Source organism: Mastomys coucha, unplaced genomic scaffold (genome assembly GCF_008632895.1).
Source record: "Mastomys coucha isolate ucsf_1 unplaced genomic scaffold, UCSF_Mcou_1 pScaffold22, whole genome shotgun sequence".
In the NCBI taxonomy this organism is placed as follows: domain Eukaryota; kingdom Metazoa; phylum Chordata; class Mammalia; order Rodentia; family Muridae; genus Mastomys; species Mastomys coucha.
Window position 1 is genome coordinate 36,246,756 of NW_022196905.1, and position 27,026 is coordinate 36,273,781.

A 27,026-nucleotide genomic window follows, 5' to 3' on the forward strand; every position below is an offset into this window, starting at 1 on the left:
CTTCTTCTTCTTCCTCTTCTTTTTCTTCTTCTCCTTCTCCTCCCTCCCTCCTCCCTTTCTTTCTCTCTCTCTGTCTCTCTGTCTCTGTCTCTGTCTCTGTCTCTCTCTCTCTCCTATAGAGCTAAGGTCTAGTTCACTTTCCTGCAGTAGGTTTCAACTTAACATTTTATTATATACTAAAAACAAAATAAAAACAAACAGAAAAACTTACAATGATTTTATGTAAAATGAAAGTTTGCAAATCACTAGCCTTGCTGATCTCTGAGGCTTTCCAAGTGAGCCTCTTGTTCTGCTGCCCACTCAAGTCTTTCAGAGCCTTTGCTGTCTCCTGAGAGGCTCTGACAGTGCCAGACAAATACAGAGGTAGATGCTCTTAGCCAGCCATTGGATTAAGTACAGGGTCCCCAGTGGAGGACCTAGAGAAAGAACCCAAGGAGCTGAAGGGGTTTGCAGTCCCATAGGAACAACAATATGAACTAACCAGTACCCCCAGAGTTCACAGGGACTAAACCACCAATCAAAGAGTACACATGGTGGGACTCATGGCTCCAACTGCATTTGTAGCAGAGCATGGTCTTGTTGGACATCAATGGGAGGAGAGGCCCTTAGTCCTGTGAAGGTTCTATGCTCCAGTGTAGGGGGATGCTAGGGCCAGGAAGTGGGAATGGTTTAGTTGGTGAGCAGGGGGAGGAAGGAGGGAATAGAGGGATTTCAGAAGAGAAACCAAGAAAGGGGGTAACATTTGAAATATAAATAAAGAAAATATTTAATAAAAAAGAAAGAAAGAAAATGTCAGTATCAGAATCTTGCTCTGGATCCATTGCAGGGTTTCTGTAGATGTGTCTAAACATCAAGGCTTTTGTTATCTAGTTTCCTGATACATTGTTTACTCTGAATGGCAAGGTGCCACTGACTGGCTTATCACAAAGAAAAGAGTTCATTTTGAGTCATGGTTTGTGTTCAAGGATTAGGTTCTGCACTTGGGATCTGCTTCTTAATAGTAGCACCCTTAGGTGACTCAGGATGTCACATGTTAAGAGGACCAGGGAAGTGCCTCAGTGTTTCTCCTTTTTCATAGAGCCAACAAAAGTCAGTCACTCAATCATGAAGCATTATTCTGATGATCTGATCTAATTTTAATTATTCCCTGAAGGCCCCACCTCTCAATAACATCTTCTAACTGCCTCCCCTGGATTTTAATTTGAATATGAACACTCAGCGGAGATCAGGTGACAAAGAAGGAACAAGATAGGCTCTATCTTAATGCAATTTTCTATTTAGTAGAAAATATGCCCAGGAAATAAATACTTAAATGAAATCTGGAGACTGCATGTTGATACGGAAAAGTGAGGTATACGTCAATGATGATAATAACAAAATGGATGCTATATGTGTCTAGGATAACATCATCTCAGCCAATTAGGCTGAGGTACTATGTTAAATAGCTCACATAAAATCCACCAAACCCACACCACAATTCTATACATATGTTCTTTAGAGTGGAGAAATGACTTACCCAAGGATGCCTAGCACATAGAGGAAGGATGTGGGAGGTGTACTCCTTACTCAGTGAGTCACAGTGATTATTTTCATACTTCATATCCCTCTGGGTACTCTGCAGAGCTGCAGAGACTGGGAAATATAGGAGCATATGCTGAGGAAAGAAATTTTTCTAAGGATGCACTTACCTAAGTTGCATCTCTGTGCATACATGCACACATGCGTGTGCGCGCGCGCACACACACACACACACACACACATCCATATATACACACACACATATATATGCATATATTATATATATATATATATATATGTACACACATTCACAAACTGTAGTAGGTAGAAATGATTGACTAGTCATGTACATAGACAGATGGTATAGGCTATGCCATCCTGACATGAGAATATAATTTCTGATTCTCCTGCAGGGACTCTTTCTCTTATTTGTGTGTGTGTTTGTGTATGTGTCCTGGTGCAAGCCAGAAAAGGAGTCAGGACCCTTGGAAGTGGAGTTACAGGCATTTGTACAACACTGATTGCTATGTGGGTGCTGAAATCTGAACTCTGGTTCTCATGATTGTGTTACAAGCACTCTTAACCCATGAGCCATCTCTCTGTCTCCTCTCTCAAGGATTCTTTCTTCACACAACTTTCACTGCATCATCTTGATTACAATTTCATAAATTCAAAGCTAGCTGAATCAATGCTGCCTGGTCTTGAAGTGTATTACTCTTCAGGTACCGTGATCCACCAAACCTGCATTTCAAATTTTAGAGGCCTCATTTCTTTCCATCAGTAGATGAAGGGAAAAATTTCACAAGGAATTCATAATCCCTTCTCCTTGCTTGGAATTGGCGCTCTCTTCAAAGATTTTTAGCAGCCAATCTCAGTAGTCTTGCTACTACTGAAGTTCTATGTAGCTTCAGGACTGACCGGTTACTCTAGGATTTCAGTGGCATGCTCATAATTGAGGGATGCTAGACACTGCTGATGAACTCTCAGGAACCTGACACCTCCTCTCAGATGATGTCTTCAACAGTTCTACCCAGAGTTCTCCAGTAGTGCTTATTGTTAACCTCAGCACTCTTCTTCCATTCCAAGGTACTAGATCAGTTAAGTTTATCTAGAGAACCTAGACACATGAGTTAGGGATCTCTCTCTCTCTCTCTCTCTCTCTCTCTCTCTCTCTCTCTCTCTGTGTGTGTGTGTGTGTGTGTGTGTGTGTGTGCTCATACACATCAGAACAGGAGAGTTTGATTTACAAAAGCTGGTACTGCCGATCTTTCATCACCACATATTTTTATTTATTCTGTCTCTTCAATACATGATCCTCTATCCTTTGAACTATTACTAACACTTTACCCTAGGTAATATAAGACAACAATTTTGAGGATACAGTCAGGTGAACTCTCAGATCATATTGTCTGTAAGACTTTAGTGATGTTTTGCAGACAGGTCACAGCTTTAGGGACAGCTCATGCTCCAGTTGTTGGGGGACCTACATGAAGACTGTGCTATACAACTCCTACATATGTACAGGACCTTTGGTTCAGCCTCTGTATGTACTGTGGTTGGTGGCTTGGTCTCTAGAAATTCTGAAATTTTAAGTATGGTTTTAAGCAGTATACTAGCATGACTGAAACATACTCATTGCATGAGTGGGAGAACATGAATGATGAAACCTTCAGTTGAAGTCAAATGATAAAATTTAGAAGATATGTCTCCCCATTCTTTTGTACAGCTTGATAGAAAGAAGATAGTTCAGAGAATCTTTGGGTTTTCAGTTGTTGCAAATTTGGGGAAGCCCTTTTCTTTTCTATCCCTTCCAGGGATAGAATGTAGATGCTGTCATAGTTCCTATAGAACTGCAGATCTGGCCTTGTGTACTCTACTCTAAGAATCAAAGAGAGGCTGGCCCTTTGTTATAAAGCTCCTTGTGTAGTGAAACAGGGTACTCTAAAGTCAGAACCCTAAGGAAAACAACTTTTTCTGTGGGAGAGGGGATGTGGAGTCTTTGCTACTTCCAATAGATGATTTTCCTACTCTGGGAATCAGATGAGACTAAAACACCATCATGATCATTTATTGTTTATGCAAAAGAGAAGCTATTTCTGTAACCAGAGTGTCCAATGTGTGAAATAAATGATACTATTGAGAAGTATGCCTGCTGGTAATAATAAAATAAACATATATTTTACAATGCTATTTTGGAGAAACATATCTGCTGTTCTCTGTCTCATATTGAGGGACTTATATTGTACTGGTAATTCCTGCCTTCTTTTCTCTCGTGTTTTCAAGAACATAAAAGATATGATTCCTGTTGGCCTGATACTGATGCCTCCAGATTGGGTTCTCAGTCTCTGAGTCTGAAAATCTTTTCATGATTTTCAGCCAGAGAATTGGGAACAGCACACACCAAAACTGGTGCTAATCGATCTTTCTTGAAAGGGACCCAGAATGAGACCTTCTTTGTAGTTGTCTATAGACTTTCATGTAGCCATGCTGGGGAAGAAATATGCTACTCTTCCAGCTTGCTAAGGCTGCCATACTAAATATCCACATGGGAGATAATTTTAATTGTAAAATTTACCCTCTTCCATTTATGGAGGCTAGTTATTATCAGGACTATGACCCCTCCCCAAGCACCAGAGATATCTCTCTATGTCTCTTTTCTGTTTTCTGATGGTTGTCCACCAACCTTAGTACGTCTTACAGATGTCTCATTCTAACATCTGTCTTCAATGCCACACAATGTTCTCCCATGTGTCTTTGTGCATGCATTTATAACCAACTTTTTCCCTTCTTACAAGTGATAATGATACCTGTAATTACTCCTTTTCCAAATATGGTCATGTTGGTAATGGAGTTTAAGAATTGAAAGTATTTCTCTAAGAGATCCACTGTAATTAATGATAAATAATGAAAGCATTCCCTAGTTTTATTCTCCATAGACAGCCATATTAAATGTTAGCCCATTCAATATTATTCCAAATTATATTTGCCAAAATGCAATACTTCACATACAGAGCCTGGGTACAAGGGCAGGACATTCAGGCAATGAGTCTTAGTTACCAAGATGCTTTATCCTGTAGCTGGTGTCTTCTTTTTCTGAGGCAGGTGACTCCTGTTGTCCCACATTTCTCTGTATTGGTGGGCTGCCTGCTCAGTGCCTCTCATTTGTTGTGTTTTACTTTGGTCTTACAAGGAAGGCTTGGTAGCACTTCATAGTGGCTCACTAACTCTATTCTGCTCCAGTGGCCATGTCATCAAGTTCTCATTGGAAGAAATGAGAAGAATGTTTGTCTTCTTATTGGCAGGTGAATGTCTAGATTTTCATGTTTGTTATACGGTTGTGTAATTGTTTTATTATTTTCTTGAGTTCTTATACCATTACCACTCTTTCAAACCTTATTCTACTCTAATTCCTTCCAACATCCCACCCCAATATCACTAGGTAGGAGAGAAAGAAGATTAGAGAGATAGAATATAGAAAGAATGGAAAGGGGATATAGAATTCTATAGGATACTTCCTGATGATTAGGGTCATTGGGTTCATTGGGGGCAAGTCCAATTATTATCATCAGAAATATACAGCCATCCAGCAATCAGCAAACCAGCAATTCAGCAATCCAACACTAGGAAATATGTTGTTCATTTCCAGAGAAGGATACGGTATCTGTAATGTATTCCTTTAGCGATCTTGACTCTTTTTGCCTAATGAGACATTACCCCTGGTGCCATCACCTCCATCTATTCTGCAATAAGGTAATGGTACTATGTGTTTATAACATTATAGCATCTTGAAGGAGCTCAAACACTTTGCCACCTTCTGTATCCACTCTGCAAAGAGAGAGACAATCTGTGAGATTAAGGATTAAATGACAAATGTATACAGAAAAAACTACAAGCAAGATATATGGGAATATTTAATGGGAAAGAGAAAGGAAAAGTTCAGATTGTTTTCTTGCAAGGAGAATAGTGAATCTTTAAAAAGTTGATCTTTAAAGGGCCAGAGAGGGCTGGAGAGATGGCTCAGCCGTTAAAGGCTAGGCTCACAACCAAAAATATAAAGGGCCAGAGAATGATGATTTTTCCTATTTGTCAAGCAGTAATCTATAGATCAGATATCTACAGGAAAAGGTGTAGGGGGCAGTTGAAGTCAGTTTTCCTCTAGTTTGGCACAATGACAGGAGAGGAGTTTTGATCTGTTCTTTTCTATTCTTTGGAATGGGAAGATCTGAGGTCAGATGCAGGGTTCAAGCTTAAAGTCATAGTATTAATGAGAATCCCTATGGCTAGTCTGTCCCTGTGTCACAAATCCTTCCATGAGTTGTGTGAATTTGATGTGACCTAGGTCCTAATCAACTCTCAGCCCTATGAGAATATTAAACAAAGGCATGAGAGCATGCAAAAGGAATCAGTCCATTTTGCCACAAACTGCAGCTTCCCAAAATTTGAGCTTCTCCAGCTACAATGTAAACATTATACCCAGCTAGCAAGCTATCAGAGTCATAAGAACACTGGGATAGAACCACTTAACCTGCTGTGCATGCATGTGCATTCACGGGACCACATACAAACACACACACACACACACACACACACACACACACACACACTCATACAAACACTGTTCAGCTGTGTAGGGTACAATAACAGGCATGGGTCTGGGTACCTAATGATATTGGCTGCTGTTAATGAGCCCTATGAGACAAGATGATTAATACTGTGTTATTTCATTTCACCATTTCAGCAATTTCACTAGTTGTATCCCCTATTCTCCAAATGCTGTCACAGATGCCAGAGAGGCTGAGAGACAATGTGGTATCACACAGCTAGTAGATGTTTGAGCTAGAATTGGAAAGTATGTTAGTCTGTTATGCTATGGCAGTGCTTTCCATCTCCAGAGTTCATCAGTGACAAATTCTAGTTGGTTTATGGAGGCTACCATTGAACTTTGTATGGTACGTGTCCCATGAGGCAATGGGGTCTGGACTGAGGGTATGGTAATGGCCAGCCTTAGCGCATTGCAGAGATGCATGCCTCTGCTGCAAGCACCAGCTGTTGAATTGTTCTCTCCTCCATGGACTCAGAAGACGCTGATGTATCTAAGTGCCACTTTTTAATCAAGGAGACTATCCATCTCCTGTTGTCATTTGATCTTTCTTGAAACAACAGTCACAAATCTCCAGGCAACACAGACGTGATGCAGGCAAAATGAGAAAGGAGGTGGTAGCGTCTTGCTCTCATTAAGGGTTGAGGAGAAAACACACAGCTCTGCCTCAAGTGTTTGGGGAATGTGTTATTTTTAGAAAAGAACATTTTGTGATTTTAGTTGTTTGATTTCAAGAAGGCTGTCTTTTTAACTTTTTCTTTTCAGTAAGTTGCAGGATCAAAAAGGAATGATAGGTTGAGCAAAAACAAGCAATCGACGAACACAGATTGAGACCCTTGTGTGTACAAGCACAGAGGTAGAAACAGAAAGTAGCTAGGCATTGTCCTTGCTCTCTTGGGTGCTTCAGACCTACTAAGAAAATATTGCCATTCTGTGTATGTATAGACCCACATAAAGCAGTTGCATTGACTCTGGTTCACTGCAAGAATAATATCCAGAAAGGTAAAAAACTGTAGAACCTTGAAAAACTTGATGGAGTTGTTTCTCTATTTGTCCTTCCAATGAGTATGCATTGAATACCTTCTCTGTGTGTAGCAGAAAAGAGAAAAAGGAATGTGACTAAGACCTTGCTCCTACTCTTGAAAAGTTTGTATAGCAGTGACAGACCGAATCATAAACCCAGAATGCCGTGAGTCACCGAACTGAAATTTCTATAGGTATTATGGGTCCTCAGTGATTAAGCAAAAACAATCAACAAACACAGACTGAAGCCTTCTGAGTGCAGAGCACAGAAATAAAAACAGAAGGCAACCACTTTGTCTTTGCTCTCTTGGGTGCTGAAGTGGAAGACACAATATGGTTCACCTAGGAAAAGGAGGGCCCAGGGAGACTTTATAGAAGAGAGGAAGCATGATGGATATTGAAAATAAAAACCAACTGACCAGAAAGAAGAAGAAATACTGCTTAGACAAAGGAAACAAGTCATGCAAATGTCCGTGAACCCAGAGCCACGTGGAAGAAGATGTATTTATGGTTGGGATGCCCAGATCTTGAAATGGAGAAGCGAGGATAAAGAGGCAGCTGGAAAGAGGGAATAGTTAAAGGATAGATGCTATGAGTGACTTGGTCAAATACATGTTTTGAGAAATAAGGGTTACACAGTTTGGGAGCAATGAATAATTAAGCCAAAGTAATACAAGATGTTTGGGTTTGAAAGCAAAAAGTGAGTGTCCCCTACAGGATCAGAGTTTGGATGCTGGTACATTTTTTGGAGTATGTATAGTTTTGGATACAAGATTTAGCTGGTAGAATTAGGACTATAGGGGTGGGGCTTAAGAGTTCCAGGCTGCTTCATTTTCTATTTCCTAGTTATCTACTGAGGTGGGAGCAGGCTGTACCACATGTTCTAGCCACTATGAACTGCATCATGCTGTTGCTAACTTGTTGGGCTTTATGCTCTCAAACCTTCAGCCAAAATCCTCCTTTCTCTGTTTGTCTCAGGTATTCTGTCTTAGCAATGAGAAAACACAAGAACGATTTGAAGTACTGTAAGAATTCAGAGGAAAAAAAATGACCCTTTCCAGCCCTAGTCTAGCTACTGAGGACTTCTCAAAAAAGGTGACTCCTGTGGGAGTTAGCCTGGAGGGGCTGGAATGAGTCAGGAGAATATAGCTCTCCAAGGAAGGAGAGAAATTTGGAACCAAGTTCTATGTGACTGGAAGATGGGGTCACCAGGAGGGAGTTTTAGGACCCTACAGCAGCTTAGAAAACCTTCAACAGTCTGTGGGAACTTGAAGGGGTTTCAGGCAGCTCCAAACTAAGAAAGCCATCTGGTTGGTGTGCAAGGAATACAAGGGACTTGGGCTGATGCGGAAAAACAGTGCAGGGGATTTTTTCCAGTAGTGGGGGTTGGCCAAGGCTTACATCAGAGCTAAGATAGTAGATATAAAGAGCCAGAACAGTGAAATTGATTTAAGAACAGGCATTTTAGGGGTAAGAAATGAAATGATATTCTTGTCATGGATTGGGATACTGGGAAGAGGTAGAAAGCTAGGGATGGAAAGAATTCCATGAAAACTGGGAAAGGGGTAGAGATGGTGGCATTCATCATAGAGATACAGTTCAGAATATGAGGAAGTACTGGAGGCAAAGTAGAAGGCTTTATGAGCAAAGACAACTGGCATTGTTAAGGATTGGAGTAGAATTAACAGTTTATAAATAAGCAAGCAAGGAATTACATCTTCATCCAATGAACGTTATTTGAGTCACCATCACACTGGAGTTTTAGGCTACATTCTGGCATGAAACTCCAGTAAAGGACATGTTCAAGAAATCCTATAATATGAGAGGATATCTAATATAACAACTGAAGAGTCCAGTTGCTAGGGAAAAATAATCCAGAATGGATAATCAGAGATGGCTTCCTGTAAAGGTGTCATTAAACCTTCAACCAGAGCATAATGAAAACACAGCTGTATGAAAAGCATGAAAAAGAGCAAGGGGTAGATCCCATGGTGATGTCTGGGGGTCACTTAGAGAAGAGAAGCTTGCCTGTAATCAGAAGAGACTGGAAGCAGCTATAGACGGGGAGCAGTAGTTGGGGTCTTGTAGGTCTTGTGAAGCAGTTCAGAACACATCATGTTTCCAAAGGGAAACCAGGAAAGAAGTAATGCTAGGGGCATATGGCCTGACATATATACCAAGACAACTGTGTCTGCTCTGTGGAACAGGCATGTAGGTTTTCAGGAGTGTAACTGGGTAAGTGATGACAACTGATGGTTCATGTTGTCAGGGCACACTGGACCCTTTTGGAGGTGTCTGAGAGTAGAGGGGACTGGTACAGTCAGCAGAGGCTTCGTGGAAGGGAGGCCATTAAGAATGTAGCCTTAAAGGAGTGAGCTTTAGGAATATTGCAGAATGGAAATGACATTGGAGGTGACTCTCAGTGGGTCTGTGAAGGGAGGAACAATCTGGGAGCATTTTACAAAATCGCTTCACTAAAACGCAGAGCCAAAGCAGCTTTTAATTTAGAGCCTTTTATGGGCTAGAACATGGTTCAGAAGAAACCAAGGACATTGGCAGGTGAAAAGTACTTAAATCAGAAAGACATCACAGTTAGGGAAAAGAGATCAACCATCTCTTGCTTTATGGCAGGGACATTAACTGGATACTTCAGAGACTGGGGGAAGATAAATGAAGGGAACCATAGACTTCCTTTTGAACTCTGCTTTGTATCCAAACTGGAGCCACTCTGTGCTCCATTCTGCACTTGGAGACTCAGGAAAAGTGCTGTTTGGATGGTTATTTACAGTTGTTTTTCAGGTTATCAAGCCTTCACATTCACAACAAGGATACCAATAACTAAACCATACTCCAGAGCTCCAAACACCTGGCAAGGCCATTCCATCCACCACCCAGCAGGTCTATTGTTAACAACCATTTCCTTTCTAGTATTTGTCTTGGATTTTTACCTTGGAAATACATTTCTGCCTCTAGACTCTTGAATTTATACACAGGTCAAGTGCAAAAACAATATGTTGCTGTGTAAGCACAGGCCACAGGAAGATTTTTGGACTTTCCAAATTAAAAATACCAGGCAGTTTCATATGAAAGTACATATTTCCTGTTACTCTTGAAAATTCAAGTGACTCAACCACTCTGGCTTACAAAGAACAACAAAGAGGTAAAGCTGAGTGTGGGCCAGTCCTCAGGTTTCTCTTTATTATACCTAATGTCCATATGACCATTTTATTTCAAGTAGTTCTTACTACTTGCCTGAACCAGAAGGTATCCAAATTAGATGATATATAATGTTGTTTTTCTAAGACACACATATGATCTTTTCAGATTTTTCTTTAAAGTTCTTCATTAGCCTGCTGGCCTGGAAAATCAAATTATTTTAATTACTTTAGGCTTAAAGCGTCTCTGTAATCTTATATCATTGTCTGTCATCTCTCCCTCCTTCCCTCCCTTCCTTCCTGTCTTCCTCCCTCCTCCTCTCCCTCCATACTTCTTTTCTCCCTTTCTTCCTTCCTTCCTCTCTCCTTCCCTCCCTTCCTTCTATTTGCCACTGAGCTAAATTCCTTGTGCCCTCCATGGGTCTTTCTAACCAGACCCTTCTCAGAAGCCATATTGGAACTTGGCACCCTATTGTATCTTCTGCACAGAATAACTGTCCTCTTAAAGGAGAAATGCCACGTTCTACTCCACCCACTCGAACATCTACCCTTCAGCTTCAACTCAGTCCTAAATCCCGTAACTGCTACTTTCAGCTTACCTGATTTTCTGCATCCTTGCTACCTTGATAGCAGCTCTGTTATGACCCTTTGTCCACTGTCCTGTCAGTTACAACTCCTCTTCCAGGTGGCTTGGCCCTTGGGTTTGTAACCATTTTTGCCTTTGAAGTTCTAAGGCAAGACAAGTGAGTAATATTCACAATGGAATGGAGTAATAATACTTGATGTTCTCTTGGCAGAAGGTGACAAGGATAGTGGCAGTCAAGTGACATCTTTCATAAAACTGTTGTCAAAAAAACCTATAAGGTAATATATGAATTAGCTAAATAATACAGAAAGGACACATTCTTAACTTGCTTATATGATTTATTACATTATTGCCATGGAAAAGAGCGACTAAAAAGTCAGAGTGCCCAGGTTATACATCCAATTTCATTGCCAATTACCTGAGTGGCTTAGGGTGAATTGTTCTGGCTTTCTAAACCTGTCTGCAAAGCTGCACTTTGAAAGTTCTGCATTATTTCTTTCCTCTTCTATACACTGTTATAGGAATGAGGAAAATTTTCTTTCTTTTGTTTTTGAAGACATTCTCTCATTTTCTGGATGGTATGTTATCTATAATTTAATAATGAATATACAGCAATCAGGTTTTTTCCCACTAAATATACAAATGAATAACAACAGCATGTGTGCAGTGCTAATTAGCAACGTTTTCATAACCTGGCATTGTTCTCGTTATCTAATCAGCATGAATACAGAGGACAGAGAGTACAGAACCAGAAGACCTCAGCCCTGCAATGTGAAGTCCCACTCAGTCTACTCCAGCCTCTTGCTCTGTGGGTGTATGGCAACTCCATCTTACCTTCCCCATCTCTCTGATGTCACCCATGTGATGGATGGATTTGGAAGAGTTGATGAAAGCAGGGAGACTGAAAAGAAATGAAGCCTTTGCTTCTTTTTTTCCTTGTTTTTTTTCAAGAGAGAGTTTCTCTGTGTAGCCCTGGCTGTCCTGGAATTCACTCTGTAGACCAGGCTGGCCTCAAGCTCAGAAATCTGCCTGCCTCTGCCTCCCAAGTGCTGGGATTAAAGGTGTGCACCACCACTGCCCTGCTTGAGGCCTTTGCTTCTTAAAGTCTTCACTTTCTTTCTTGTTTTCTAAAATTAACGCATTCACTGCTGCTTTAAGATAAAGTCAGCTACAGGCCCCAATATCAATTCGCAGGCATGTACAGTAATGCACTTGTGAAGGCTTAGAGGAAGATGTGAATGCAGAAACCAGCCACAAACTATGCCTGGTATCAATCATGTATGTCTTTATCTGGGCAGATATTTTCAAACCAGGCCAGTAGGTTAGGTGAAGTGGGTACATCTAACAGGTGAGGAGAAGGTTCTCTGTGAGGAAGTGGTAGTAAGTCACTAGTTGTTTTCCTTTGGGCTTCTACTAGGCCATGCTGTTCCTACACTTTATTTCTGCACATAGGCTGGTGGAGAGTCATTACAGACAGAACCTCAGTGTATGATTTCACTGGGAGATGGATTCTCTGAAGCACTAATCAAGAAAGGCTCAACATGAGGCTATACTAGATTGGGATGCCCTAAATCCAATAGGAGGGTCCTTAGAGTACAAAATGAAGCTTGAGATGTGTGGAAAATGATGGACATGTAAATACAAGCACAGAGACTGAAGTGGTTCAGAAACAAGCCACAGAATGCCAAGAACTGCTAAAGCTTAGAGACAGAGTTGTGGCTGCTTTCCCCTTATATTCTTCACTACATCAGAGATGGTCATCCTTCAAAGGTCAGCGGTCAGAGTCTGGAGGTCAACAACGGGGAAGTTGGGGATAGTGGTAATGGCAGACTTACAAGGTGAAAAAATGAAGTTCTTGAACTCTTGGCAGTGGAAAGAAATAGAGAATCTGTCAGTATTGGTAGCCAAAAAGGAAAGTTCATCTTAATAGAGTTCTAATAAGCAAGTGTCCTAGCACATTAGAATGCAAAGCTTGCCTAGGATGTGCAGATGGTTGTACATGGGAAAGGAAGGGTCAAGCAGAAGCAATAGGGCTAACCAACAATTTCTCCCTGAGATCTCCCAGCAAACTCTGAGCTTTAATATGTTGTTATTTTTTATTTGGGGATGGGAAAGCTGTAAAACATGAAGGAGATAAGCTTCGACCTTCCATAATTGTATAGTGCAAGAAATTGATTTGGTTTAGAAAAGTATTTAGTGTCTTAAAATGAAATGCAAGGCAAGATAAGCCTACTGAAACCAGGGTGTCATGATGTGAGAAGAAAGAACAATCCAATGGCATGGATCAGGAACTGGGTAGGAGGAGGAGGAAAGCTAAAAGCACAATAGCAAAACTACATTAGCATTGAGATGCAGTCACAGAGATAATTGAGCTGAAGGGAAGTCACATCACGGGGTACAAGGTAGGAATCTTTTAGAGAGTGTGACACACAAATGAAAAATGGTAAGAGGCTAGGCGTTTTCTGAGAAAGGTTTAAACAGGAGCTTTAATGATGAACCATAGCCAGCTCTACTTGAAGGAGAAAAGAAACGAGATATATTTAAAGAAAATTTGCTGCTTAAAAAGGTTGATATAGAAGCTATTTGCAACTGATACTAGCTGCAAGAGAGAAAAAAATGTCAGTTTTTTTTTTTTTTCCAATAGAGTGACACTTGGTGTATCAGCTGCACTCTAGGGCATGCCTCATGCTTACAAGTAGTTGCCTAATACAAGTATGACTCCATTATTACTATTATTTTGATATACATTTTTTTTTTAAAGAGAAAAAGACCATAAAGTTGGGTGGGTAGGGAAAGATGACTATCTGGGAAGAGATTGGGGAAAGGAAAGAACATCATTAAAATGTATTGTATGAAAAAAACCACTTTTTTTCCTTAATGTAAAAAAAAAAAAAGATCCATTTGTGTGTATCACAAATCTTACTAACCATATCACACTGCCAAAGCGAGAGGCCAGAGAAGAAATCTCCTTAGTAACTTGGTCTCCACTGGCAATTACTCCAACCTTTAACAATGAACCATACAAGATCATTCCATGTGTTTGTATACATGTGCCTGTGTATGTTTATGTGTGATGTGGGCATAGATCGTAGAGCTTTGTACTTGCTGGGCAAGTACTCCAGCACTCAGCCACTCCTGTGGTCCAGTTCCAGGAGTTTTAAAATGACTTTTGGATGAATGCGCAAAACCTTTCATCTTAAAGTCAAATAGAAATGATCAACAAAGACAAAAGAAAGAAAGAAAAATGGTCATTAGAATTGATTTATTTTTTACATTACCAATATTAACAGTGAAAGGAACAACAAGCAAAATGAAGAAATGAAAAATCACCCAGACATAATTACATCGGTTTTCTCCTTGTCTTAGTTACAAATTATAAAATATTCACACATCCTAGAGGAAGATGACATAAAGAGCACAAGGTGATCCCTTGCAGAAGGCATGAGTATTAAGATATGACCAGCAGTACCCTTAAGCATCTTTACCCTGAACCAGCTGTCCCTCCAAACATTGTTGGTTTAAAAGGAAACAGTCATTGTAGTGAACATTCATCTGTGCTACGCCTTTCACTCCTTTCATGTAGCAGTGCATCATGGATGTTTCCTGTCAGAACATGGTTCTCCTTTGATCCAAATCTGAGGCCAAGAGGAGGATCCTTATGCCCAATTGTGCTGTAGTTTCTTCCACTAGTAATAAGCGGCTTTTCTCATTTTCAACTCCAAACAATAGTGTGCGAATATTCTTTCCTTTGCACGTTATTTACAAATAGGCTTTCTCAACAGTTTAGAAAAGTTTCTTTAACACAGAATTACCATGATATTTAAGTTTTACTTAAAGATATAAACAAAGGAATTTTGCAGTGACACAGGTAGGCATGATAAATGAAGCAGATAAACTGAAGTTTCCAAACAGGTTACTTACAAAGGAGCAGAAATCACAGCTTTCCTTTGGAAGCAGTGAGGGTCAGAATGTGAATAGACTCACATCTGTAGCAATTTCAAGAGGAAAATCAGTATTGTGCACAAAGGATATGGTTTTCCTCCAAGTAGTCTTTTGTATGAAAAAATAAATCACTCTCTGATAAACTTGCTCTATGCTGCTTGATGGGGTGACCAAAGGGAAAGATTGAGGGCTTGTCTTTTCCCATTATCAATAGCTAATTGCAGATGAAGAGGCCAAGGATAGGAAAGGCAGGGGCCGATGATGCTGGCAGCCACCATTTCCTTAGATTGGACCTACATTCAGGAGGCAGCTGTGGCATGAAGCTGTGCACCGAGGAGTATCCTGTGTGCTCTCCTATCCTTGCTCTGGTGTGCTCTCCTCACTGGCTCTTCTTTTCTTCCCAGTTCCCAAGACACACGTGTGTCCAGAATCCTAAATTTCATCAATTCAGGTGGAATCTTTGTGACTGATACTCACTTGGAACAATAATTCTTCCTATTTTACTGAAGCACGTGGAAATGATTGCTAAAATATAAAAACACTTACAACACCACTGAGAAAATTAATAAACAACAAAAACAATCCATTTCTTCTCTATAAAATTTGAGCTGCCGAGTGACATATAACCATTCTCACTACCATGGAACAGGAATAATGACTTCCTACTTCTTTAGAATATATATTGGAACTAGGAAGAGCCTGCATTTTTTTGAAAAGAAATAAACCACCCACTGACAGATATTATCTGTCATTAAGCCACTCTTTATTTTATTTTCCATCCAAGAACTATGAAAATGTCTGAGTTCTTTAAGCTTAAAAGCAGTATTATGCCATTATTTCAAGCACATTAAAACACACAGAAAAACTGTAGGGTAAACAAAACTGACTATTTTTGGTTACCATTAGTTACATAGTTTATTATCACCATTTTTAAAAAGTCATATTGTTCATTTTATCCTTTGAATTTTAAAATTTTTCTACACAAAGAAATTTGCTCTGTCCTAATAGTAAGTGGACACTATTAAAAATAACTGTTTGATTTTAATATACAATGATATGATGACTAAAAACATATCTATCATTCAGGCATGAATATTAATATGTGAATATTAACAGTAATTGCCTGAATAATGAAAAAAGGAACTTTTATTTCTTCACAGATTATCAGCAGCCTTGCTACTTTATATTATGGAAAATAGTTTAAAGATCTCTCTATATTAAGGTCCACTCAGCAAGAATTTTGTAGACATCTATTGTGAGATAGTCTTTGTGGTTAAACAGGTAAATGAAGCATGCTACATTGTTCTAGGACTTCCTATTGTCATGGGCTATTCATTTCTTAATTGTCCATGTTGAAAGGTGAGAAGGGAAGAAATACCTTTCATTGATAGAGAGAGGCCTCATAATGGGTTTTCATGTCTAGCTGGATTGGCCTGGAATAATCCATTAAGCATATCCTGGTGGGAAACATCATGAAGTATAGAAACCATGGTTCATTGTACCAGGCCTATTTGGATTAGAATTTTCTTTCATTGCACACTCAGCATGTGACCCCAGACTTGGTTTCCCCATCTTTAAAATGCAGAGACTAAAACTGAATTGTTCAAGTCATTGAGAATGAAATAATTGTAAGAAATTGTGCATCACAGTGACGAGGGGTCTTTGATATCTGAGAAAATCATATCTTTTATACTTTATCTTTAAGGTTTAAAACTTATGGTAGGAAGTATTGAATGCAGCGATTTACTGTTTGCAGCTGAATGCCACATCCAGTCCTCATCTCAGTAGTCCACAAGTAGCAGGAACCACAGCAGATTGGATGGAGATTTGGTGAGTTGAACGATAGGCTTCCAAGAGAGACTAGCAGGCCTAGTCTCCAAGTTCAGAGGGGCATGTCAAAGGCAAACATGGGTGTACGTTCTCCTAAGCAAATAGTCTAAGTGTCTTCTTTTAATTTAAAAAAAAACCTGCTTATTTTTTATTTATATGTATAGAGTGTCCCTGTTTGGCTTTTTATTTGTCTTGAGACAGGAGTTTGGTAGGCTTTCTGAAACACCCAGAGCTTATTGTGGCTGGAGCAAAGTAGAGCAGGTGGCAAGGTGTCCAAAGCTGGATTTCCTTGTGGTTCATATGAGTGACTCTAGTTTTCATTCTGGGTGAGATGGAAACCCACAGGCAAACACTGAATGAATAGGCTGGAACTTACCTACTAATAGGATCACCATGACAGATGTGCATGAATCAAGGCAGAATAATTTTCACAAGTAGGTAGATAGAAAGAGCTCCCTCATCCTTGTTTGATCCTGGCCAAGTTGTAGGACATAGTCTTGGGATTCTGATTGGGCCATAGTCTTTATATGGCTGAGGCATCTATTAGAGAACAGACCTCAGCAGTGGATCCTTTTAGGGAGAGTGGGACTCTTTTCCCAGTTGACATTTTTCACATCAGTCAGCCACTATCCCTGGAGACACCTAGGTGCTATGGATGCAAACATTTCCCTTAAAACTGTTCCTGATGACCTTGAATGAATCTTTTTTTTTTTTGTGAGAATCCCTGAAAAAGTGCCAGCTTTGCCAAGCAACTTGGCATGAATAACCAAAAGTATGTGCCCTCTTATGAGGTAAGACTGGGAAACCTTTAGCCATGCATTATTTTTGTGTTTGAAGGACAGCTTTTAGGCAGTTTCTCAACTAGCCTTGATTGTTTTTAAGATAAGCCTGATTTTTTTTGTTTTGTTTTATTTAAAGTTTTTCTAGACTTGACTGGTTATTTTAGATTACTTTTTATTTTACTAAACAGTTGTTATGTGCTTCCAGCATTCCAGGTACTCTGAAAGGAAGGAGCAGAAAAGGAAAACATGGTCTAGTGGCTGACCACAGTGGCTGGACAACAGTCACTAGCTTTTATTTCAAGAGTAAATATGCCATGCTTGAAGGTGATTCATTCTTCCAATTGTCTTGTCTAACACCTTCCCTCTTATTTCCCTCAAGGAACCAGCTTCTATTAAGTGTTGATATTCACAATATGTAAACAGATGGTAGGACTCAATCTTGTTTTCCCATATAAGACAGTATGACAGGAGCATGCTCAAGAAACTCCAAAGAACTTTGGTTTTCCTAGGTTGTAATATCTGTGTAAGTAAGATTACCAAATTCAGTGCAGACCACTTACATCACTTTGAATTTCAGATAAACAAAGTAATTTTTATAAATACAGTACACCTACATGTCATATGGGGCATGTACACATAAAATATTATTATTATTATCTATTTTCTAAATCCAAAAATAGTACCTATAAGATAACTTTGAGAAATTTTGACCCACATTAGAACATTTTGTAAGCTCTCCTAAGGAATTTGCCTATTTTGTTGCTGATATTAAGGGACAATTAAGATATGTGTGTTAGAAAAGAAAACTCTCAGATTTGGAACTTACAGAGCTAATTCTGGCTACAGTGGAAATAGCTGAGAGATGGGCCATAAGCATCTAAATACATGGCATGTCTCATTGACTAGTCATCCCTCATCTCTTTCTGTTTTATTTGAATCTATCATTATTTCCAAGAATTTAATAGCCTTCATTTTTATTAGCATTTTTAACATAGACAATATTTTGGTCATATTCTTTTCTTTACCCCAATTCCTCTCAGACCTTCTATGCTTTTTTATCCTTCTAACTTCATGCTCTTTCTCGCTTTCTTAAAAAACAATTTTTAAAAAAAGGTCAGGAGAAACAACAACAACAAACAATGCAATTAAGACAGAAAACAGCAAAACAACAACAACAACAAAAAACCCATGAAACCAAACCAAACCATACCAAAGAATAAAGTCTGTTTGTGTTGGCCAACAACTTCAGGGCATGCAGCTTGCCCTGAACTCTGGTTGATATACCCAGAGTAACAGTTCAGTGGAAAAACTAATTTTACCATTTCTAGCAGTTACCAATGGTTAGTAGCTTCTTGACTAGGGGTGGGTCTCTTAATATATACTCCAGGTAGTTCCTAGCAACTGTGGGAATCCTTAAGCATTCAAAGTTCAATTTTTGGCCCACCAATCAGAATATTTTCTGTTTTGTTCTTTTTTTTATCAGAGTTTTGGGCTCATAGGTTGTATTTTTTGTATTTTTTTAGTTTTAGCTGGTTTAGCATTGATACACTACTGCAGACTGGGAATTCTAGAGAAGATATATAATTATTTTCTCACAGTTTTGGAGATTGGGAAGCCTAGGGTCATGTAGTTGTATCTGGTGATAGCATGCTTGATGCATCTTCTCATGGTAGATGGCATTACAAGGCAAGAGTGAGCCTATTAGAGAGATATTGAAAGGTATGGGACTTGCTTTCCTGGCAAGCCACTTTCCCTAGAGCTAACAAATCTAATTCTACAATAGCAATCTCAATTCATCCACAGGGACTAAGCCTATAGAGTCATCATTTCCTACCACCATTGTAATGACAGTTAAATATCTCCTAGAGTTTTGGAGTACACAAACATTCAGATTAGGATGAGCTTTAATAAATGATCAACCATAAAAGTAAGGACTCATGGATTCAGTTTTTTATTGCATGCTGCAAATGAAGTTTAAAAAAAGGTCAAAACTTGCTAAAAGACCAAGTCCTTTTTGATCAACCTTAATGATTAGATTAAGAAACAACTAGCAGTCATAATAATAAGAGGATTTTGTCACCAAAGCATGGCTTTTATCATGGCTGAAAATATCTCAATTTCTTAAATATATTAATGAAATTATCTAATATTACATTTGCTATCAACACATTTATTTACAAAGAATATTTATATACCAAACTAAAATCTTAGAAGCGTAGAAAAATATGTGTGTCGTATGTGTGCGTAAATACATTACACCCATATATTTACACACACATATATAGCACTAAGTTTTTAAATTGGATGAACAGCTACAACTAGATAAAGAAAAAGAACAGATGTAAACTCGTTCTAGATGACTGATAAGCACTGTTCTACGATGAGCGCCTGCGATTGATTTGTACCTGTGGGAGACTGCTGTTATTAGACGATAAATACTAGAAAAGAACTAACTCATGACTTTGCAGCAAGGTGAGAGAGAAGCAGGAAGGAAGGAGGTATAGAACACCATGCAACAATCCAACAGAAAATGGTACACTGGAGAAAGGATGAAGATACAGTAGGCATGATACCAATAATATAATTCTGCATCTGAGCAGGAGCAATAAAACTCCCATTTATTAGCAGCAGAGATGGATGGTCTCTTGGAGGACAGCAAAACGGTCCTGTTTTATGTGCAGTCTGGGAAAGGAGACTGGAAAGCAGAGCCATGAACATTTATAGAGTGCACACTGAGCTTAGATGAGGTTACGACCATTCATCAGCTCCCAGGTCCAGCTCATTGAAGCCCTTCCTCCAATCACTCTTTAAGGACGGATTTTGTCATATCTGCTTTATGCCTGAAGAAGCTGATATTTAGAAAGATTGGAAAACTGTGCCCTTCATCACAAATTAAGGAGGAAAACCAACTGTATTTGGATTCTTGTCTTAAAAACTATGCAATTTTCTACTTTGCCAAACAACAGCCCTGGGGTGCATGCTTAACACTGTTTTATCCTCCTGACCAGACATTTCTGCTCTTGGTTTATGAGGGCCAAGAAGAAACATTTTTGAAATTCTATTATTGTTACTCTCCCTTTTGTTGTTGTTAGAGACAATGAATTACTGACTGCACAGACATCCCTGAAGAGCCAAGCCTTAGCTTACCAGAACTCTCTCTCCTTACCATTGGATATTGGAGAACAGTCCAAATCTCGGAAACTATGTTCTTGTGCACGCACAGTAATTATGGAGGGCTTTCCTTTTGGATTTGTTTGTGGTGTGGAACCTTGAACTCAGAGCCTTATGCATGCTGACCAAATACTATGACAATGCTACATTCCCCAGCTTTTCACATCTGAGCTAGAGTACCCCTGAAAGCTTTGAAACTGTCTATGGAACAAATAGGTATTAAATTCTTTAAGGGGAGAAGGCTGAAAAATATATATACATATACATGTATATATATTACATATATATCATATATATTACATCACATATATATAAGCTTACATGTTTGCCTATATGTTTATAATACATTTCTGTATCTATTTTGTACCTGTATATATGTATGTATGTATATGTTTCTATGTGTGTGCTCATATACAGACCTTATACATGAAAAGTTCCATTTTCCTTACATCATTACCCAGCATCATCTACTGTGCATCACAGATTATGTTTTGTGCTTTACATTTTTGAAGCTTGAAATAATTACTTCTAGTTTCTTGTTTTGAAAACTGAAAACACTGAAATATATCTAATACAATTTCAATTTTATAACATCTGAATCGGTTTACATGAGGGTGGGGCAGTTGGTTTTCCCTAGCAGACTCTTGGATCAAGTTCAGGCCATTAACTGCTTATCTAGCATAAGTTTTATTAGAATACTGATATTTACTGTTAACACAACATCATCTGCTTCTAGGCTGGACAGATGGCTTAGCAGTTAAGAGCATGTGTTACTCTTGCAGAGGACCCAAGATTGGTTTTCATCAGCTTTGTTGCATGGCTCATGACCACCTGCAACTGCAGCTCCAGGGGATCTGCCACCCTCTTCTGGTATCCAAAGACATTGCACTTACTTGTACAAACCAAGACTCATGCTAATATATACACAAAAGTTTTAAAAATTTTTTACAAAACCACATCATTTATGTCTATGTTTGTAATTAATAACAATGTTGAATAGCTGTAACAAAGACAGAATTGTCTGCCAAGCTGCCAGTATTTACTTATTACTCTTTTGGGTATGTGCTGAACATCTGACCTATGACAATAGGAGATACTTCAATGTAATTCCCATTCAGGGTCTATACCTGGGTTTTAATTCTCTCTCTTGCCAGAGAAACTATAATGTCACAGACAAAACATGTTAGTGACAGCTGAGTTTGGTCAGCGATTTCTTCATCAGAAAGCATGTTTTTATTTTTGTAGGTTTTGTTTTAGATGGGGAAAATATTTCTATAGAAGGCTCACAAAACACTGTGGTATGGTTATCATCTCCATTTTGGAGTGAAAAGAAATATTTATGCCTAAAGGCAACATTCATTTTTAAAAGTTCAAACAAAGCACAACTGGGCAGAGATTTTGTGTACATTCCTCATTGGATGAGCAGGGTGGAGAGAAGACAAATGCTTTCTTTGGAGAGATGACTTTGGGTCATTTCCTTTGCCCCAATCCAGTCCCAGAAAGCAAGAGTCAATTTATAAACCCAGATTTACATGGTGCCAAAGTGTCTTCAAATGGGCTTTTTGCATGGAAGTGTCTGAGGGTCTTTCCTCAAACCACTCACTCATCATGGGCTAAGGACAGACAGATAAAACAGCGTGGCTTCAGTTTTACTGGATGGGATACAACTTTAACTTTTTAATGTTAAGATCTGTTTGTCTGAAGGAGAATGGAAATTTCAAAGGAATTTTTAAGATAAAACAAAGACTTTAAATAAATTAAAGCTTGCAGAGCCTCTAAGGGTGAAGTATTATCTCTGGGATACTCTTCTTGAAAGAAGAAAAGAGAGAAAGAAGCATGTCCTTGGGGGGAAATACACAAAAGGAAGCCCCATACTAGCTAGGATATAAGTAGAAAGATGAGAGAGAAAAAGTTTGAAGAGAGGCCTCAGATACAAACTTGAAAATGACTTTCACACAAGTGTCTTTGGTCGTCTGCCTCCAAGAAGCCTAATTAAGACATCTGCTAGGAGTTAACAATCGATGGTGGTCTTCCTGCCACGCCATTTTAATTGACATGCTGTGATTTTGTTCCAGATTAACTTCATAAGTGGCCTCCTAATAGAAAGATCACTTAAATTAAAAGTGGGCTGTAAATGGGGATTTGTGATGGTAATAGGCCAGTGTAACCTCTGTGTCATTTACATACATTTCCATTTTTCCCAGTGCATATTTGCATATATTGGAGGAAGTCACTGAAGCTTTTATGTGGGCAATATTAGTATGGTAATGAGCATCCAACTGGCACAGGGGCCAAGGAGTCAGTTTTTTGACCTTCCTTCAGCACTAATTTTGGAGATGCCTTTGAGCTTGCAACATTAATAATATTAAATCTATGTTCCAAAGAAAAAGAGTTCAGGCTATTTAACCAGGTACAATAAGCGTTCAGAAGACTAAAGCGAACTGAAGGATGGAAAGTTTATAACACTCAAAGAGCTGCTCAGTACATGATGGATGCCAAAAACATCTCCAAATACCTTTGCTCTGTGTTAGCCCATTAGTATCGCTCAGTGTGGCTGTCCAACACAGTATGCCTTTGAAAGATGGTAGTTAGGGTTGAAAGGTTCAGAATACAAATTTTGCAGGAAGGGCATTGGAGCACACTCAGCCAGGGTCTTTCAGGAGGGAGCAGGGTTCTCTTCCCATTGGAATTACGAAACCAGGAAATGTGAATGTAGAAATGAGAGTAGACTTGGGGCAACAGGATGAAGATAGGTAGGGCTGAGTCCTAGAGAGGGAAGAGCTTTGTGCTAGAACCTCCCACTTATGTGGGCCATGGGATTCCTTTTTTTTTTCCACATTAACTATTCAGAGCTAAGAGTCTGACATGTAACTTAAAGCCAATTAATACTCAAAAGGGGAGGAAAAGATAGATGTACAACAAAACTAATGAAGTAGGAAATCAAGTGTTAATGGAAGATATCAGACCCAAGGGCCTGTAAGAGGTTAGGCTGTGTTTTGGCATTGAAATAGAGCTTGTTCTGCTTTTCATTAACCTTTTCTAGCTTTTCCTCTGTGAGTATTGTGTCATGATTTTTATCACTGAGTTCTCTACTTGACATGTAAAAAAAAACACCCTCTATTCCCATCTTCAAGTCTTGTTCAAACAATGTGAGACTGGAGAGAGCAACACTAAAAAGCAATGTGTTATCACAGCAAGAAAACTGCACTTTAAATTATGGGTTGAGATTGGAATGAACTTTTCAATACCAACTTAGGAGGAGCTTATGGTGGCTTAGACCCTTGATTTTTTAAAAATGGAATAGTAGTCATTCTTATCACACATGTTTTTCATGTGAAGGCTGTGTGACTCTGTAACTGGTACGATCTGGCTGGGGCAAGAGTCCTAGGCTCTAGAAATGCTTGTGTGTTGTTCTAAAACAAGTATGTGCCAGTAACTTTGGAGGATGAGCAAGAACGTCTTCCCTTACAACAAGGCAGAAACAGAATTTTCCAGGGCTCGAAGTAAGTGAGGAACTTGTTTTACTATTTACACATATATGTAGGAGAGAGGAAGGAGGGTGTGTGTGTGGGGGAGAATTTGGAAGATGGTTTCATGGTATCTGTGGCTATTTTATTGTTTTATTGTTGAATCCTTTTATTGTTTGAGAAATTCATACATGCACATGATGTGTTTTGACCAAATATGCCTCCCAGGCCCTCCCCTCCAATTTCTCTGCACCAGTATTCCCTCTCAATTCTATCTGTCTATCTATTAATATTATTATTATTTTCTTTTTACAATCCACAAGGTCCATTTAGTGCTACAAGTATGTGCACAGTGTAGCATCCTCTGCCATCACTTGAGGAGTCTCTCAGGAACTGCATCCCTGATGTAAATTGTCTCCATCAACTGCCAAAATCTTCTCAGGAATGGTAGGACTTATTAAACCCCTTCTCTACCCATGCAGTGATTTCGATGCTCTTTCTTCTTGTGAACTCATTAAAACTATTTTAAAATTTATTTTTATGTATTTGAGTATCTTGATTGAATCTATGCATACCCCGTGCTTGATGTCTGTCTGAGGAGGCCACAGGAAGAGGAGGATGTCCCAGGACTGGTATGTTACGGACTGTTATGAGCTATTGTGTGGGTACTGGCTATCAAACCCAAATCCTTTGGAAGATTAACTAATGTTCTTAACCACCGAGTCATCTCTCAAGCTTTATCTTAAAAATTTTTTTCAAAGCCCATCCAGGCAAAATGAAATAGGCTTAAGTGAATAAATGAATAAGTGAATTAAATGAATAGGTGCTTAAGGCTGACTCAAAAGGAAAACTCAAGACTCGAGGGTAACTTTCATCTTAGGCTGTCTAAGTTTTTTAGGTCCATAACATGATGTGTGTATTCTGTCTTTCCAGAGAAGATATGAACTCACAGAAATAATCAGTTTGGTGCCTTATTCCTGCCATCATTACCATCACTCCCAGGTATCAGTTAATCAGAAGCTTCCAGATACTCAGCCTGAGTTGATTAATTTACTCTCTCTACTTACACAAAGCACAACAGATAATGTTAATATTTATCTATATAAAGGAAAGTTGAACTTTTGAGACATGGGGTCATTTTCTGAGAACTCTGGACAAAAGTGAAACCAAGGTACCCAGCACAGTGATGTGCATTGGATTCCAGCAAGTGAAAAATGTTGGTATATATAATGAAACCCAAGGCAAGAGCCTGATTTACAGTCTACACGGAGAGAATGGAGCATTGAGATCTTCCTATCCTTCCTTATTCTACTCGAGAGATTGAAGGAATGCAGTGGGTTCAGGAAGTCGAGTGGTTGCCAAGGGGAGAAGTCAAGTTTGCAGCCCTGCAAACACAAACCTGGGACATTCATTTTCAGGCTCTGCTGGAGCTTGGCTGCCAGCTTTGCCTTCCTGGGAGACCTGTCAATAAGCCATTTGCATGACCCTTTATAAAGTTAAGCCTATTATTTGGACTTCCATGCTGCTTTTATACAAAAATCTGTGACAGACACAGTAGGAATAAAATAATAAATGTCCCCATGCTGGGTGCCTGCTTAGAAATTAAAAGTTTAAACCAGAGAAACTTTACAGCCCAAAGTGGTATTTGACCACAGCATACTAAGTATTAATATAGTTTGGGCTTCATCTCACACTCTCATGGCTGCCTCTCTGCCAGTGTGTCTGGCTAGAGTTTCTACCCAGCAGATCAAAGTAGGAGGGCCAATTAAATGTAGGACTGGCCATGGCAAGGTAACATACTATTTTACCAGGTAAGAAACCTTGAGAAATCATGAATGGCTTGATGTAACATTGGTGAATAAAGATGACAATGAGGTAACATTGGCAAGTAAAGATGACAATACAGTGATGAACAATGATCACAAACAGTGATGAACAATGATCATTCTCCAAGATAATCTTGAAGTTGTCTGCCTGACCAGGTTCCCAAAGCAGAAGTGGAAAGATCTGAATATATTTTAAAAAATGGCAGAGATTTAGATAAGCTAGCAGACTAGAAGCTGAGCCACATGTATAGGACATTTCTGCAACACTGTCCTTGGAGTCCTCATCTATAGAAGAGAAGGAAGCCAGTGGGCAGAGGGAGAAGTTGAGCTGTAGCAGGAGCAGAGCACCAAGTTTGGCCAGAACAAAGGTCTACTCTGTCTTGAGAGTGGCAAATCAAGGTTGTCTCTTGTTGGTATGACATCATCAGGCATTTGTTTTTCCTTACTGGTTATAAAAAGTGAGCAACCAAAATGTGGCTTCAGGTGAGATGATGGTGTGCCTTGGAAGCTATGGTGTAGTGAGATTCAAGCAGCTGGGAGCGGACCTGGAGCCAGGTCACATGTTGCTGACCTCTGCTTTCCACCTCAGCTTGGCATTGCTCCTACTTGAAAGGCCTCTTTGAGGTTGAAAAGAACTTAAGAGCTGGTGTAAAAAGCTTCTGGGGGCTGTACTCAAATTCACTAATTACTTGGATACTCCATTGTCTCACCCAGTCTGATCTTTAAACAAGGAGGTACACTAAGGGCTGAGATGGGTGTAGTAGACATTGCAGAGCAAAAGCAAGACAGAGTTTTGTAAAACTTCCTTCAGTTGCTTTAAGGAAGATGTACATTTTCAAAAAACAGAGTTGTCTACACTTATATTATCTGCTTGGTCTCCGTGGGAATTTCAGTTGCCAGTCCAGATACAGTATTTTAGAGTTGAGCTTAGAGGTTCTTACATATGGCTTTTATATCAGAAGAGTGCTTACAAATCCCTCTTGGGATTCTAATTTAATTTGGGAGTCATTCATAGGTTCTAAGAGCTCCTTAGGGAAGTCTAAGGTATAGTCACGATAGAGAATATGGATCTAATTCAGCCTTTTATTTTTCAGCTCAGGAAACTAGAATTTAGAGTACAAAGGTG

At 39.3% G+C, this 27,026-nt stretch overlaps 1 long non-coding RNA gene across 2 annotated transcripts in view; it reads left to right on the top strand.

The window, feature by feature from the left end:
* Positions 1-24,551, top strand: part of LOC116070705 — a 33,758-nt gene extending 9,207 nt beyond the window's left edge. The window contains exons 2-4 of one of the 2 annotated variants that reach the window (XR_004110526.1): positions 16,530-16,654; positions 17,642-17,760; positions 24,398-24,551. This is a non-coding gene — a long non-coding RNA (uncharacterized LOC116070705). Of the gene's footprint in view, positions 1-16,529; positions 16,655-17,641; positions 17,761-21,343; positions 21,450-24,397 lie in introns of those variants that run through there. The other variant, XR_004110527.1, reaches the window with a different exon arrangement.
* Positions 24,552-27,026: the final 2,475 nt, after the last annotated feature.